The 17,876-nt window shown below is 36.2% G+C and overlaps 1 protein-coding gene and 1 non-coding gene across 2 annotated transcripts in view; one reads left to right on the top strand and one right to left on the bottom strand.

Moving 5' to 3' along the window:
- The window catches only part of SPAG16 (sperm associated antigen 16), a 964,274-nt gene that overhangs the window by 371,596 nt on the left and 574,802 nt on the right, over positions 1-17,876 (top strand). The gene's annotated exons all lie outside the window — the stretch shown is intronic.
- LOC122426945 lies at positions 16,119-16,247 on the bottom strand. Its single transcript, XR_006265293.1, has one exon. It is a non-coding gene; the product is annotated as a small nucleolar RNA SNORA11 (small nucleolar RNA).

The following is a 17,876-nucleotide window of genomic DNA, read 5'->3' as shown; positions in this document are numbered from 1 at the left end:
AACACTGTTCTCATCAGTTTAAATATTCTCCACAACCCAGATCATTATAATAAAAGAATGTACATATCTGTAATATGATTTACCTTTAATACTATCTTCTCCATGAAGATTTTGTAGGTTATTTCTGAAGCTTTTTGTAAATTTCTACCACTTCTGTATTTGCATTGTTATTAACTTTTTCTAAATATTAATGTGAGGTATTATTGTGTATCATATTTGTATGGTTCTGTTTTATATTATGGATGAAAAAACACCTGACTTTATGCAGTGTATGCATATCTATGAGTGTGTATGTATGTACTCACACATGAATAAGTATTTGTCTGTGTGTGTGTATTTGTGTACACAGAGGTAGCAAAAGAAAATAGCTTAAGTTGAAGGAGGTAACCTTTGCGTATTTCACAGTATTGTCACGGTCCAAGTCTGACTATTCCACATCAGTTGAAGTGGCACATCAAGGTGTCTTAAATAACTTTTTTCTGCCTGTTCTGACCTTTCTTGTCTCACATTAACTCATCATCCAGCAGCTGCCTGCCTATCTTACTTTAAACTATTCTGTACTCAGCTAAATTAGAAATACTGTTGTAGATGAAAATAGCACATAAGTATCCACTGAGAAATCCCTGGTGGTTTAATTATCGCTGATTTTTTTTTTTAGAAGCAATTTGAAATAGTCTCCAGTTGTGGTTAATTTAGCAATACATTTTCTGTGGCGTGAACATGGCCATAAGTGTTAAAATATTAAACAAGCCTTCATGGGTTTAGGGTTGTTTTAATTGCCAGGTTTCCTTTAGAGCAAAACTAATACATCAGTCCTGTAGTCAAGGATTCTTAGCAAATCCAAACCTTTTTTGAGTGTTTGTTCATTTTTATGCTTATGGTAGATAAATGAAAGCCTCTTTGGAGAAAACTGAAGTTTTAAAACTTCCTAATCCTTTCTATATACTTTTCATTTTTGAATTATGAGACATGTTCAGTAAAAGTGGCAAGCAAATACTACCACCGATCTTTAATACATCTCGTGCTTGTTTATACAATGAGAGCAGATTTGAGGAACAAAATGGTACATCAGGTTCAGCTACTGAGTAGATAATCATAATTTTTAGGGAATACTATTTGACGGCAGCTTAAAGGATACGAAATGTAAGAGCACTAAACCATGTAAAGGGATTAAACTAGTGTTCTCTAGGAATGGGGTGAATTGCATAAATCTGGAACTTGACTGGGAGAAGAAATGTATGCATCCTAATCTCAAACATGAAAATCATGTTCCTTTTAAGATATACATTCAATATTATAAGTAATAAACATGTTCTTATAAAGCCACATGGATTTTCTAAGCTCTTTTAAAAATGTAAGTCAAGCATGGTAAATGGTAAGACAAGTCCTTATCATATAATGGAATGGATTCAGTGTGAGTGTAAAAATATTTTGTCACATTTCCCAAAGGTTTTTTTTTTTTCCTTTTTTTTTTTTTTGTGGGAAATAAGTCCTACAAGATGTTTAATGAAAAAAGTCCTCATGAATAAATGTTTTTTAAAAATATTGAGTGTGTTATGCCATTCTACATTGAAGTCAGTTCACTCAGTAGCATATTAAAGACTGAGCATTTTGTGTCACACTGGAAGCCAGCCTTCCTCAAAGTTATTTCAATACAAGATACCTTTCCAAGCCAAAAACGTTCTTCCCTTCGAAGTCCCAAATAAGTAGTCATTAAGACAGATGCTCAAAAATAATGTTTTAAAATGTCATCAATTGAATAAATAAAATCTGCATAGGTAGAGAACAGAATTGAAGTGAGTTCTCTGTAGTGGTCCACAGTCTTTGGCACACAGAATGAAATCAGAGAGAAATCCTTGGCTGCTGTCAGGAGGAAGTACATTTTCTGTCAGCGTAATATTCATTGCACTGGTGATGGTATATTCCATTTGACCCCACTGAGCTCTTTGTTTTCTCTACTATGAAAAAGCAATGGTGACGAGAAAAAAAGAAAAAGCAATGGTGGTGCCTCCCTCAATATGTGCTTGTGAGGACTGAATATAAATTTTTTTTTTTTTACCAGCCCTAAAGCGGTACAAAAATTGCTATGCTTTCCAACTTCATTTTGCCTCACACTCTCCAGCAACCTGAAGTCTTCAAATCAGTTTGGTTTCTCCAGTCTGATATGATGGTTTGCACATGTGCTGTGCCTCTTTCATCTCTGAGGACTCACCTCTAGCTGTGTTGCTCTTCCAATAATGTCCGTTGCTTCCAGTAATGTTCATACTTCTTAGTGAAAAAACAAATCTTAAGGGAAGTCCTCAATGTCCTGCTGCTATGTCTCTAAAACTCACTTACAACTTGCCAGTGCTTTCCTTCCTATTCAAATGGTAGTATCTTCCTTCAGGGGGTTCCCTAGTCAGTCATAGGAGGGCTGTATTCCTCCCTCTTCAACATTCTCAGAGCTCTAAGCAAATTTTTTGTGCAGTCTTATATTTTCATTGAGATTGTCTCCTTTTGATTCTTCCAGTTGATGTTTAAAAACAGGTGGTTCTTCGTATCAGATGAGATAGCACCAGAAACATGCAAGACGAGAGCAACAAAACATGCTAACCTTTATTATGCATATATCCTTCAGCTACCGTCATTTCTCTTACCTCCCATTTAAAGTCAAATTTTTTGAATTGTTGTCACTTGCCACCTCTCCTTGCTATCTACTCACACTGAATAAATAGATCATCACCTCAACTCTTGCACACATGATTTACTCTCAAATTTACTTCAAAATAGCCTCTTCTTGATGTCTGTATGTGACAACTTTAATATCCTTTGAAAAATACTTTGAGGACTGATTTCAAATTTCTTCGTTTCTGTGGTTTATATAACTTATAGTTTACATGCACAAGTGATTGCAGTAAGCACTGAGGACAATTCAAAGAAGAAATCTCTAAAAGAATTAAATAAAACAAGATTTTATTTCCAGTTCAGTTCAATTGCACAGTTGTGTCTGACTCTTTGTGACCCCATGAACCGCACCATGCCAGGCCTCCCTGTCCATCACCAACTTGCAGAGTCTACCCAACCTCATGTCCATTGAGTCGGTGATGCCATCCAGCCATCTCATCCTTTGTCGTCCCCTTTTCCTCCCGCCCTCAGTCTTTCCTAGCATCAGAGTCTTTTCAAATGAGTCAGCACTTCACATCGGGTGGCCAAATTATAGGAGTTCTGCTTCAACATCAGTCCTTCCAATGAACACCCAGGACTGATCTCCTTTAGGATGGACTGGTTGGATCTCCTTGCAGTCCAAGGGACTCTCAAGAGTCTTCTCCAACACCACAGTTCAAAAGCATCAATTCTTCAGTGCTTAGCTTTCTTTATAGTCCAACTCTCACATCCATACATGACCACTGGAAAAACCATAGCCTTGACCAGACAGACCTTTGTTGGCAAAGTAATGTCTCTGCTTTTAAATATGCTGTCCAGGTTGGTCATAACTTTCCTTCCAAGGAGTAAGCATCTTTTAATGTCATGGCTGCAATCACCATCTCCAGGGATTTTGGAGCACAGAAAAATAAAGTCAGCCACTGTTTCCACTGTTTTTCCATCTATTTGCCATGAAGTGATGGGACCAGATGCCATGATCTTAGTTTTCTGAATGTTGAGCTTTAAGCCAACTTTTTCACTCTCCTCTTTCACTTTCAAACAGAGGCTTTTTAGTTCTTCTTCTCTTTCTGCCATAAGGGTGGTGTCATCTGCATATCTGAGGTTATTGATATTTCTCCTGGCAATCTTGATTCCAGCTTGTGCTTCTTCCAGCCCAGCGTTTCTCATGATGTACTCTGCATATAAGTTAAATAAGCAGGGTAACAATATACAGCCTTGACGTACTCCTTTTCCTATTTGGAGCCAGTCTGTTGTTCCATGTTCAGTTCTAACTGTTGCTTCCTGACCTGCATACAGGTTTCTCAAGAGGCAGGTCAGGTGGTTTGGTATTCCCATCTCTTCCAGAATTTTCCACAGTTTGTGACCCACACAGTCAAAGGATTTGGCATAGTCAGTAGAGCAGAAATAGATGTGTTTTTTTGGAACTCTCTTGCTTTTTCAATGATCCATTGGGTTTGGCAATTTGATCTCTGGTTCCTCTGCCTTTTCTAAAACCAGGTTGAACATCTGGAAGTTCACGGTTCACATGTACTGTTGAAGCCTGGCTTGGAGAATTTTGAGTATTACTTTAGCAGTGTGTGAGATGAGTGCAATTGTGTGGTAGTTTGAACATTCTTTGGCATTGCTTTTCTTTGGGACTGGAATGAAAACTGACCTTTTCCAGTCCTGTGGCCACTGCTGAGTTTTCCAAATTTGCTGACATATTGAGTGCAGGACTTTCACAGCATCATCTTTTAGGATTTGAAATAGCTCAAGTGAAATTCCATCACCTCCACTAGCTTTATTCGTAATGATGCTTCCTAAGGTCCACTTGACTTCACATTTCAGCATGTCTGGCTCTAGGTGAGTGATCACACCATCATGATTATCTGGGTCATGAAGATCTTTTCTGTATAGTTCTTCTGTGTATTCTTGCCACCTCTTCTTAATATCTTCTGCTTCTATTCGGTCCAAACAATTTCTGTCCTTTATTGAGCCCATCTTTGCATAAAATGTTCCCTTGGTATCTCTAATTTTCTTGAAGAGATTTTTGCTGTTGCTGCTGCTAAGTCACTTCAGTCGTGTCCGACTCTGTGCGACCCCATAGACGGCAGCCCACCAGGCTTCACTGTACCTGGGATTCTTCAGGAAGAACACTGGAGTGAGCTGCCATTTCCTTCTCCAATGCACGAAAGTGAAAAGTGAAAGTGAAGTCGCTCAGTCATGTCCGACTCTTCAGGACCCCATGGGCTGCAGCCCACCAGACTCCTCTACCCATGGTATTTTCCAGGCAAGAGTACTGGAGTGGGTTGCCATTACCTTCTCCGGAAGAGATCGCTATTCTTCCACATTTTATTGTTCTCCTCTATTTCTTTGCACTGATCACTGAGGAAGGCTTTCTTATCTCTCCTTGCTATTCTTTGGAACTCTGCATCCAAATGGGCATATCTTTCCTTTTCTCCTTTGCTTCTTGCTTCTCTTCTTTTCATAGCTATTTGTAAAGCCTCCTCAGACAGCTATTTTGCTTTTTTGCATTATTTTCCTTGGGGATGGTCCTGATCCCTGTCTCCTATACAATATCACGAACCTCAGTCCATAGTTCATCAGGCACTCTATCAGATCTAGTCCCTTAAATCTATGTCTCACTTCCACTGTATAATTATAAGTGATTTGATTTAGGTCATAGCTGAATGGTCTAGTGGTTTTTCCCACTTTCTTCAATTTAAGTCTGAATTTGGCAATAAGGAGTTCATGATCTGAGCCAAAATCAGCTCCTGGTCAACACAAGATGATAATTATGTTACCTTTCTAAAATGATGGGTTCTTTCCCCTATGGTTCCATTTGAATATCTCCAAAGTCATAAAGTGTGACATCTTAACATCTATGTGTATCTCGTCTATATCTACATAATTTATTGATGGGCCATGAATAAATTAGATACTTCTCAGTGTATTATGAATATGCATTGCTTCTCAAATATCTTAGGTTGGTTTCTTTTTTTAAATAGCTAATACCTTTGAATATAACTAGGTCGTCTGTTCACAAACATCATCCATTCATTCTTAAGTAGCTCAGTTGGTAAAGAATCCGCCTGCAGTGCAGGAAACCCTCATTCAGTTCCTGGGTTGGTAAGACCTGCTGGAGAAGGGATAGGCTATCCACTCCAGTATTCTTGGGCTTCCCTTGTGGCTCAGCTGGTAAAGAATCTGCCTGCAATATGGGAGACCTGGGTTCGATTCCTGGGTTAGGAGGATCCCCTGGAGAAGGGAAAGGCTACCCACTCCAATATTCTGGCCTGGAGAATTCCATGGACTGTATATATAGTCCATGGGGTCACAAAAAGTCAGACACAACTGAGCAACTTTCACTTACATCAAATCCAGATTTAAGAAACTCTTCAACTTTTTATAAAGTATAATAAAGACTTCTCATTGTATCAGTGAGGTATGTTTAAAGGACCAGGGTGTTTTGAATTAAAGTTCAAACTTTGTCCTTAACTATTCATTTTATTCCTATTCAGAATACTCTTAATATAAGGGAATTACTTGGATAATTTTCCTATTGCATTCTTAAAAACTCACTGAATTTGAAATGAAAATTATTTTAATTACCATGACGGAAAAATCAATATATTATTTCTTTCCGGTAGTTTGTTTCATATGAGTTCATTTAAGAAGTGTAATTATATCAGATATAACATATGCACATTATACAGTTTTAGCATGTAAGTGGTAGCTCAAGTCATAATGGTAGCTCTATTTTATAAGCTTTATTTTAAAACAAAGTAGTCTCTCTGCAAAGAGAAAGGGGTACTAAAAATAGATTCTTACTTTTCTACATGTTCTCTTTCCTAGTGTCTGTTCATATGTTTTGTCTTTTCCATTCCCTTCTGTTGATTATTTTATTTTTTAAATTAATTTATTTTAATTGGAGGCTAATTATTTTACGGTATTGTGTTGGTTTTTGCCATACATTGACAGGAATCAGCCATGGGTGTACATGTGTCCCCCATCCCGAACCTCCCTCCCTATCGCATCCCTCTGGGTTGTCCTAGTGCACCGGCCTTGAGTGCCCTGTTTCATGCATCAGACTTGAACTGGTCATCTATTTCACATATGATAATATACATGTTTCAGTGTTATTCTCTCAAGTCATCCCATGCTCATCTTCTCCCACAGAGTCCAAAAGTCTGCTCTTTACATCTGTGTATCTTTTGCTGTCTTGTGTATAGGGTCATCATTACCATCTTTCTAAATTCCACATATATGCATTAATATACTGTATTGGTGTTTTTCTTTCTGACTTGCTTCACTCTGTATAAAAGACTCCAGTTTCATCCACCTCATTACAACTGATTCAAATGATTATATTATTTTAATTTAAACTCTGTTTCCAAAATTCTTACCTCCAAAGACAGTTGTTGAGATGGGGGAAATAAAATTGTTGGACTGGGTAACGTTTTACAGAATATACTTAATGTTTCACAAGTTACATGGATACATTTTATTTAATACTTTGTAAAGCACTATCTCATTTAATTCTCACAGCATTCCTTGAAAACAAACAATAATATTATATGCCCTGAATCTTACAATGGAAGAAACAGATTTAGATTTGTAAACAGAATAACACATGAGATTGTAGTTAATAAGGGACTTATAATTGAAACACAATTTCTAATTCTGTCTTAATGCAGTCTTAAATTTCATGTTTTGATTTCTCTCTAAGGATAAATGACATGAATCTAAAGTTTTAGGTTATCCAAAATTCATTTACATTTGGCTTTAGAGTGTTTTCTGTTTGGTCACTATTAAAATTAATACGAAGTTTGAGTGTGCAAAATTGAAGGTGAAAGATTGGTGTGATAATGAGAGCCTATAAAATAAAATCCGGTGCATTTAAGTGATAAGTGAGCCCCCCTTAAGTATACTGTTGGAGATAATTGAGAGTTCATTCTAAAAGTCTAAGACAGTTCTGTCCAATGTGATAGTTGTGAGACAGATCCTATAAATATTGCAGGTAATGAGATCCTATGATTAGCAATGATTAAAGATTCATATTAGCAGATTTTGGAAATTATTTTCATGTGATTGGACTCAGATTAATGTTAAACATAAGCTGTTTACACAATGGTATGTAAAAGTCTATTGTAATTAGCAATACATAAAATTGATACTAGTACTACTAGTCATGTCTACAGATTTATGTTTTTACATTGGAAAAGAACCTTAAATTCTTATGCTTTCAAGCTTTTCCTAGTTGTTATCAATAGATCCCTTATCTAAAAAGATCAAATTTCTGCCTTCTGAAAATAGACACTCCTTTTATTATAAATTATGTACAAACTCATACTTGCTCATTCCTGTTCACATTAATAAAACCAGTGGCATAAATAAATAGATGACATTTATAATCATTTATATATGTCTTCATATTTGGTTATTTGAAAAATAGTTATTTTCAAAGCAGTCATAAAAGAACATTGAACTATGACATAAAGGAGTGAAGAAGAATCTGTGCTTGTTTTTTGTGGAGTAAAGACTTTGTATAGTTCCTAATTTATGATTCTAAGAATCAGCTGACTTTGAGATGGTTATGCATTCTTTGGCAAAACAAATCTGAAAGCTGTCACTAATTCTGTCATTTATTGTCATTGTTTTCCTTGTGCACTAAAAGATTAAAAGTACAAAACTGTATTTTGGAAGATTGACAGACTGTCTAGGCATATGCCACATTAGTTCCATAGTCAAATGTGTTACAATGCAAGGTACACAGTGTTTTTCAGGGCAACAAAATAAGTGTCACATCTTTGCATACTGTCCAAACAACCTTCTTTCAAGCCAGGAAGATGAAAGAAATAAAGGTCAGTTTCAAATACAGTAAGGTAAAGAAAATGAGGCCAGGTATGAGACAGTAGGAGAAAAGGAAGTTGAAAGAGCAAGATGGCAGGAGTAGAGAGTCTGAGATGGAACCTTGAGACTGCCGAATTGCTGTTCTCAAACTCATTTACTTATGGTCCCTGAATTTAGGAGCAAATTTGGAAGGGGATGAAAGTATTCTAAGCTTAGGAATAATTGAGCTCCTGATAGTGATTGTGGGAACCACATATTCACTGTGAATAGTAATTTGCTCATTTGACAAGATTCGAGTTTGCTCTACTCATGTATAAAATCAGAGTGAAACACTTTATAAATGTGCCAAGTCACATTGCTGTAAATTCCATATAAGCCATAGGCATTTACATTTGGTCCTCCATAACCAGGGATATTCACAGAATCAACCAACCATGAAATGAAAATATTTGGGGAAAATTTTCTAGAAAGTTTTAAAAATAAAAACATGAATTTGCTACATGCCAGCAGCTGTTTATTTATTTTATTGAAGTATATTTGACTTACAGCTTTGTGTTACTTTCAGGTGTAGAGCAAAGTGATTTAGTTATATATGAGTATACATATATTATTTTTCATATTCCTTTCCATTATAAGTTATTAACTTTACTTCCCTGTGCTATAAAATAGGTTCTTGCTGTTCATCTTTTTTTATGCATACTAGTATATGCTTGTTAATTTCAAACTCTTAAATTATCCCTCCCCCACTTTCCCCTTTGATAACCATGTTTGTTTTCAATGTCTGTGAGTCTGTTTTTGATTTTGTAAATAAGTTCATTTGTAGTAAGTAATCTAGAGATGGCTTAAAGCATTTGGAGGGATGTGCATAGGTTATATGCATATACAGTACCATTTACTATAAGGGTCTTGAACATCCATGGAGTTTGTATCCATGGGCAGGGAGGGTTCTGGGACAGTCACCTGGGGAAAAGGGACTGCTATGCTTAATTAAGGATAGGTCATTTATGGCAAATTACCACTTTCTCATGTCATCAAAACACACACAAAAAATGACTGAAAAGAACGTGAGGAAAGCCCATGTATTTTGGTTTGCATTTTGCTTATGCTATAGGAAAAGCTTGAAGTATTTTCCCACTCATCTTCTCATACAGGAGCTTTTTAGCCATAGGCAATGGTTTTGAGGACTTGGTGTTCGTAATGAGAGATGATGGGGAAGAACGTTTTTGATCTTGGCAGAATCCTGATTGGCTCCTCAGTAGTGAGTAGTAGACAGAGATCAGGACAGGGAAAGGTCATTCAGACAAAAGGAGATGTACAAAAGTGTTAGAGACTCACTAAACCTTAGTAACTATTTTGCTTGTGACTGACTCTCATCCAAGTTACAGAGAAATCAAAATTTCTTCTAAAAAAATACCCCCAAATCATTTATATCTTCTTACATATATCAGCTTGCAGTTCAGTTTCTTGTCATGAATTTTCTGAAATAAGCAACTATTCCTTTTTATCCAGACATGATTTTGGAAAATAACATTTTCTTTTGAGAAAACACCTACTTTGATTTCGGAATTAAAGACAGCAATGAATATTTTTAATATTGGTCTAAAGGAATGAACATCTGATTCCCTGAGAGAAATAATATTAAGCATACTCATTTTACAAAAGGAGTAAAAGTGTTAAGAGAATTAAAATATATAAACTGCCTGTGATTATTCAGAGTTTAATTTGTACGCTTTTCTTTTGGTGAATTATTCATATGCTTTTATTCTCTCTTTTTTGATCTTAATGCCTACCTTTCTCTATTTTTCATATCTTCCAGAAAAAAAGTAGACTAAAAATGCAGAAACAGAAGAAAACCCTCAAATCATAGCAATGTCTGTTTTCTTTCTACTATTCAAAATAATTGTTTTTAGAATAGAAAGTTAAAAAAAAAAAAACCAGCATAGTAGGAAGTAAAATTACTAGGAAAGGTTAAAGAATTCTAGGCAACTATTTTAAAGTGTTTTAATTCATAGTCTTTTGTTTCAAATAGATTTTAGTCTAGAGTACTAATACATAGGATTCTTTTATTTGCTGTTTTAAACATGTATCTATTAATAGCTATAAAATAAATATAATCTCTATAAGTAGAAACAAGTGAAAAATAGAAAATATGAGGAAAGCTTATAATTCCAACAAATGTAGGTTCTCTGCAAGTTTAAAGATGGACTGATCGCCTTCAGTGATCACATGTGACAACCATATGGAAAGAAGGTCCCTTGGAATAAGGCAGGATGATAGATTGGATACAAATTACAGCTCTTAGGCAGAGTAGATCTGCCTTCTCCTGAGAGACAGTAATTTAAGATGATCCTACTAAAATGTAATGAGATGGTAATGAAGCATAGTAAATAAAAAGTGATACAAGATGTCTTATGACAAGGATTTGATGGTCTTTTGTGCTAAGGGGCGGGGGGTGGTGCAAAGGTAAGAGCGAAGGAGAAAGATTTTACTTTTGAATTATTTTATAAGTCAAACCTCCCACTGTTTCAGTCTTTTCCAAGAGGCTACCTGTGTAGCCTGAAGAGATAGAAAAACCCTGAATAGTTCCAGAGGTCCCAACTGAGCGCCTAAAGTGCTGTGTTCCCCCCAGAAGTTTCTTAATAAGAATTCTAGTCTCTTTTTTAGTGGTTCTCCCTACCTTCTTAACTTACAGCTTTCTGCATCTTGGGATAAAAAAAAAAGTCCTTGAAGAGAAAACCATTGCTAAATATTGGGCTTATATCCCTGTGCCTTTCTTCTTTCCAGAATCCTTGCTGCTCAATTTTTGGTTTCTTTGGCAGCCATGAACTGCAGTTCATTATTTATAAATATTTATTGATTATCTATTACATACCAAGTACTGGACTAGAAGCTAGGTAAGAATTGAAAACAAAAACAGATGTGGTCTTTGCCCTCATGCAATTTAAAATCTACTAGAAGACAGACATAATCAAGTAATTACTTAAATACAAGTAGAACTGAAATTGAGGTAAGTGAAAGGAACTACAAGGTGCTGCAAAACCATGTTTTAGGTAAAACTGACTTTGCTAGGGAGGTCAGGAGTTGACACTTTAATTAAGGGTGAGTAAGGGGAGGAGGAGAGTGAAGAGCATTCCTGGAAAAGGGAGCACAGATGCTAAAACTGTGCACCATGGAAAGAGTAAGAGATGGAGAGAAGACCTGTTTTCCTAAAACGAGATAGAACTTTGGGAAATTCGATGTGTGATAGGTAAGATAATGGTGGAGGCCAGTTCATTCAGTGCCTTTTAAGCCAAGCTAAGAAGCTTTGTCTTCTTCATGCTCAGAGCAAGAGAGATCTTTGAAAGATTTCAAGCAAGGGGATAATACAGTGAGAAATTCTTATTGGAAACAAGGACTTGTATTTCATTAAGTATTATGATATCAGTTTTGCTGTTGGAGAGTCTAAAATTCAGAGTATCAGATATTCATGATCATAGCCCTATTAAGTGATAGCATTGAGATGCAAACTCACACCTCTGTTTCTTGGCTTAGTGATCCTCTCTTTAACCCAAGTTGCTTTCTGTGAAACAAGAGCGCACGTGGAAAGGACTTAAAGGTAAACACTGCTGGTTCGGTTTGATGACCCCTGCAGAAGAGAGGTCAGTCTTAAGCTCCGTATTTTCAAACTAGAATAAAAAAGGCCAGGTTGGTGGAGAAATTGATGTTATGGCACATGGGGAGTAGCTGAAGGAACTAGGTAACTTTCTACTAAAGAAGAGAAAGGTGAGTGGTTGGATCATGCCAATTATCTGCAGATATTAGAGAATACAAATTTACAGGACTCTATAGAGCTAACTGGAGAAGGCAATGGCACCCCACTCCAGTACTCTTGCCTGGAAAATCCCAGGGATGGGGTCGCACAGAGTCGGACACGACTGAAGTGACTTAGCAGCATAGAGCTAACCAAGGTCAGGGGGGATAATGTACAGGAAAGCACATCATTGGTTCTTAGAAGAATTCTCTGGGGACAGGTGTTGTCAAACTCCAGGACTGTAGTAAAATTTTCCTATTACGTAGACTATATGAGCAGAGCTTGATTGCTACTTGTGAATTACATTACAGAAAAAAAATTATCCTTGGAGCAGATAAATGAACCCTGTGACACCTAATAGTTCTCCCAACTCAATTCTGTGATTCTCTGATATATAAATAATTAAATGTAGTATTTTGAATTTAAAATAAAATTTTAAATTTTAAATGAAAAAATAAATTGTTTAAAATGAAAAATAAAAACCTCAAGTATAAAAAGATACTAAAATGTCTATAAGGCAAATAAATTTGCTCATATTTCAAATTACTCTTTAAAAAAATATGTCTTCATGTAAAATGATTTTTAAAAGCTGAGTTCTATGCACTGTGGCAAATCAGACATACCAAGTTATATAAAAAAGATCAATTCCTTGAAAAGCTTTCTTGAGAAATATTGATCATTAATTTAAAAAATTAGACATGCTAGAAATTGCTGTATATGTACAATAAATGGAGTTTTATTATCAGTTTTTATGTCTAACTTGATCATTGCTTTAAAATTGATGCTTCCTTTGTTAGATAGAATAAGGCATTGCTAATGTGCTCAGCATGAAGCTAGTAATGTTCAAAAACTTCAGAGAGCATTGTCCTGTTAAAAAACAAAAAACTATAAATGTTGAAGTTTTTCAAGTGAAGAATGATACCTGCAATCTGGGATGTTAATTTGTGATTGTTCACTGAGGCCTGTTTTATAGTCTTGTTACCAGTAATGAATATACCTTTTGCTTCTGCCACCAGATGGCAGAAGTAGGCATTATTAGTTAGGAGTTTACAGTTAAAGTGCTTTCATATTTTTTAGGTAATTGAATTAAATCAAAACAGACAATTTGAATGTTTTTAATAGCTCTTGTGACAAGTTTGATAATGGTAAGATGGAAAATATTAGCCAAGTGAGACTTCAGAATTAAATTCATTGTAATCTTTTAAGTATTCCCTTAGAATAACAGCCACCCTTATTTAAAAAAAAAAAGTTTCACAAGGAGTTTCCATGGACATGTTTTAATGCATTGTGTAAAATTTTAATTATTTCTTTATAAATTGTTGTGTCAATATAAAGGCAGTCAGTGGACTTATAAATAAGGGTAAATTTTAAAGCCAGTGGACTTATAAATAGGGGTAAATTTTTAAGCATTATGCACTTGTAAAGGAAGAAATGTATAATATAGTTATTAAGACATTAATAGGTGATTTAAAGGAAAATTTAGAAGTGTTGCAAATAATATTCAAATAAGTGCATGTATATTAATATAAAATTACCTGACAAACCTTAAGAATTTAAAAAGATACTAAAATTAACTTATCTAGATCCTATTACAAAAGGATACCTGACTTCTTTGATAAATAGCAAATGCTATGGCTTATCAAGAGATGTTTTTAAGGATCAGGAGGCATTAACTTGTTTTCAATATCAATTTACATTTTTCATATCCATTCACATTTTCTGAAATTCTTGTTCTGTTCTTTAAAATTCTGCTTCCTTGTGTCCTATTAATTCTTTAGCCCTCCATATCTGACTTATCATCCTACCCATGATAAAGGAAATATTCATATCTAGTAAGTTTGTCTGGTTAGAGTCATTTATAAGGACAGTTTCTTTGCCACCCAACAGATTGTTTTGATTTTAAACTCACAGTAGCAAGTGTCGAAACTGACTGTGCTTTCCTTCTGAAAACATGCTGTTTCCTTGCCTTGCATCATGCCACACTGCTCCATGTACCTTTTTTTTTTAAAGTTGTAATAAAATTTATTGATGATAAATTACCCTTAATGATGAAAAATGAATATTTTCTCTCTACTGGTTTTTGTAGTCAATGCATTAAAGCAAACAAATGTAATTAAAAAAAAACAAAAACAAAACTTTGATGTTGGAAAGAGAAAATAAAACCCTATTTCTTATGGCATGGTTTGTCCAGGCAGAGGAATCTTATGTAATGTACAAGACCATTAGTACTAATAAAACATGCAGTGATTATATATTTTCTCTATGTAGGTCATATATATGTATTTTTTTCCATGTACCTTCTTACATTCCCTTTTAGTCTCTTTGGTGGGATGGGCTTTTGGTCCTTTCCACTACCTGCAGGTGTCAGAGGTCGTAGAACAATTTGTTTTCTCTCTCAACAACATTTCTTTATATGGTGTCATTCATTCTTTCACCTCCAAATGTTACCTCTGTGGTGAAGTCTCCCAGACACCCACCCTAGCCCATTTATCTCCATTGGCCTCCAGGCTCATATCAGTTCCCTCCTTGAAATGATTCTCTTTTATTCTAGTATTGATACATTTCCTCTTTGGATGTCACTGACTTTATGTAGAGGCTAGATTAGTTTTCCTGCATAGCCTTCTACTTTGTGGTTAAAATGTAAAAAAATATGCTACAATAAAAACCACAGTCTACATTTTTATCCCAAGTTAAAACAAAAGATGACTGTACACTAGAGTGTACACTTGTGAATTATCACAACTCTCCTTCAGATGTAGGATATTTTTATGAGGTAAATTTGTGATTTTATTAGCCAGTATAAATTAACTACAGTGACCTGTAAACTTTTTTGATCTAAAAAATTTATTTTCCATCACAGTTCAACAAACACACATACATAATGCATTGTTGTTTAGTCGATAAGTCATGTCCAACTCTTTTGCGACCCAAAGGAATATAGCTTGCCAGGCTCCTCTGTCCATGGGATTTCCCAGGCAAGAAGACTATAGTGGGTTGCTGCTTCCTTCTGCTGGGTATCTTCCCAACCCAGGGATGGAAATAGTGTCTCCTGCTTGGCAGGCAGATTCCTTCCCACTGAGCCACCAGGGAAGCCATATATAATGTGTATACGTATATAAAAATGAAACAAAAGTTTCACCAAAAACATACCTTGAATGTTAATTTTTTTGAAACTTTTTTTTTTTTTAAATAGTCTTAGGTATACAACAAATTTGATGGGAAAGTACAGAAATTCTCCCATGTACCCCATCCCCTTACATATATAGCCAGTATGAGCAGAGTGGTACCTTTTTAAAAAAACTAAAAATGAACTGTATTGACACATTAAAATCACCAAGGTGCCCAGTTCGTCTCAGGGTCCACTTTAATGAAGTGAATAGTGTTGTACATTCCATGCATGTGGACAAAAGTATAATGACATATAGCCTTCCCTGATGGCTCTGATGATAAAGAATCTGCCTGCAATTCAGGAGACATGGGTTCAATGCCTGTGTCGAGATGGATATAATGACATGTATCCATCATTGTAATGTAATTCAAAATGTTTTCACTGCTCATAAAAAATTCTGTACTCTGTATTCATCTCCCCATGAACCTCTGGCTACCATTGACCTTTTTACTGTCTCCATAGTTTTGCTTTTTCCAGAATGGCATATAGTTGGAATCTATTTTAAATTTTTTTTTCTCTCTCCATGAAGAGAGGTTCAAAGCCCTTATAGGACCACTTACAGCCCACCAGAACCAAACAGACTCTAGGTGTCAAGCGTCCCCACTGAATACTGTAGCTTTTCTTCCAGTATCGAGTCCTGTCCCACTGGTCCTGCCCAGCAGTCACGTAGAGGTACAGGGGGACACATGTTGGATAGTTATTCATAGGAAGGTCACACGTTTTGTGCCCCTTGTCACAATGAACCCAGATTCCTGACAGCTGTGTTGTAAGCAGATGAGCTATTTCTTCAGGCCCCCTCTGTGAGCATACCTCCCCCCCAACAGAAGTAAGATATTAATAAAGGATTTTGAAAATTTATTTCTGTATAGAGAAGAAGTAGTTATACAACTGAGGTATGATTTAATTTACCAATTAGACTATTCAGGGCTCAAATGTAAACTTGAGCTAGTGTGTGCATGCTCAGTCGTGTCTGACTCTTTGTGGTGGCCCACACCTGATGGCCCTGTAGCCCACCAGGCTCCTCTGTCTGTGGGATTTTTCAGGCAAGAACACTGGAGTGGGTTGCCGTTTCCTACTCCAGGGAATCTTCCCAACCCAGGGATTGAACCTTTGTCTCTTGAGTCTCCTGCATTAGATGGACGGGTTCTTTATCCCTGCGCGACCCCAGTGCATGTTAATTCACACATGTGTTAATTCATACATTTTTTGAAGTAAGGATTCTTGGTTTATACTGTTTTGTTTTTTTTTCTGGTATATCAAAATACCTGTCAACTTGCATTATCTCTAATGTATATTTTACATTTATTGTTTCATCTGGCTTGGAGTGGGAAACTGCCAAGAGTCATTCCCCCTACAAGGCTAGTTAGTGGCCTATGACACGTCTTGGTGTGAAATATTTTGCCCAGCTGAAAACAGGAATGCAGTAATGGAAATTCTGATGAGAGGAATGTGAGATATCCAAATTTTGGCAAATTAAAAAATTTTGAGAATTTAGTTGGTGGAAGTTCATAAGACATGACATTGTAAGGCAGGTGTGGAGAAAGAGTGAGCCACAGATTCAGGAAAAGAAAAGGGGAATTTATTAGAGGAAGATGATAGGGTGATTGGCTCTTAAGAAGAACCAGCATCCTCCCTTTCTGACAGGGTTTTTCTTATACCCCACCAATGAAAAATTCTCTGAAGGGATGGTTAATTTTTAGCCCGTAGCTGAATCCTGCAGTCACGTAGCCAGAGGTCTAGAATCCGGTGGTTTCGTAGCCTTGAGCAGGTAGGTGACAGTGGGAAAACAGAATGTTATTTGGGAAATTTGGTTAGTCTCAAGGGTCACGGTGACTTTATTCTTTGTGAGGTCAACATAATGAGCCATTTTAACAATAAGCCTCCATGTAGGCCCTATCAGACATGAGCCTTCAGAAAAGACAAGATAATATAAAAGATGAAAGTTTTCCAGAGAATATAGTTATCTCCTAACTGTATCCAAATGACACAGATGTGGGGACATGTCATCTCTTCAAAGAAGCAAAATCTCAGGTTAGCCATTTGATGAGAGAGTTTGAAGATACAGAGAACACATCAGAAGGGCTTGAGAAAAGGAAGTCAGCGTAGCAGGAAGATTAAGGGACAGAGGATATCAGAGCATGAGGGTTTGGGAATATATGTGCCTTTAGTTTGGTGGTGGAGGGTTGCTGGGATGGTGGCATAACTAGTGTTACTTGGCTTTGAAGCCAAATCCAGCATGTGAACCTCAGCATTTTGGGTGAAGTAGAAAAGAACAGCTTTATTGCTTTGTCAGGCAAAGGGGGGCACAATGGACTAAATCCCTCAAAACTGGAGAGGATAGTGAGGAATTTTATAGTAATAGTTCAAAGAGGGCATGATCAGCTCATGAGCGTTCTTCTGATTGGTTGGTGGTGAGGTAAGTGGGAGTCAGCATCGTCAACC

The sequence above is a fragment of the Cervus canadensis genome, chromosome 24 (assembly GCF_019320065.1).
Source record: "Cervus canadensis isolate Bull #8, Minnesota chromosome 24, ASM1932006v1, whole genome shotgun sequence".
NCBI classification, from domain to species: domain Eukaryota; kingdom Metazoa; phylum Chordata; class Mammalia; order Artiodactyla; family Cervidae; genus Cervus; species Cervus canadensis.
This window is presented reverse-complemented; position numbering and strand designations above follow the sequence as displayed.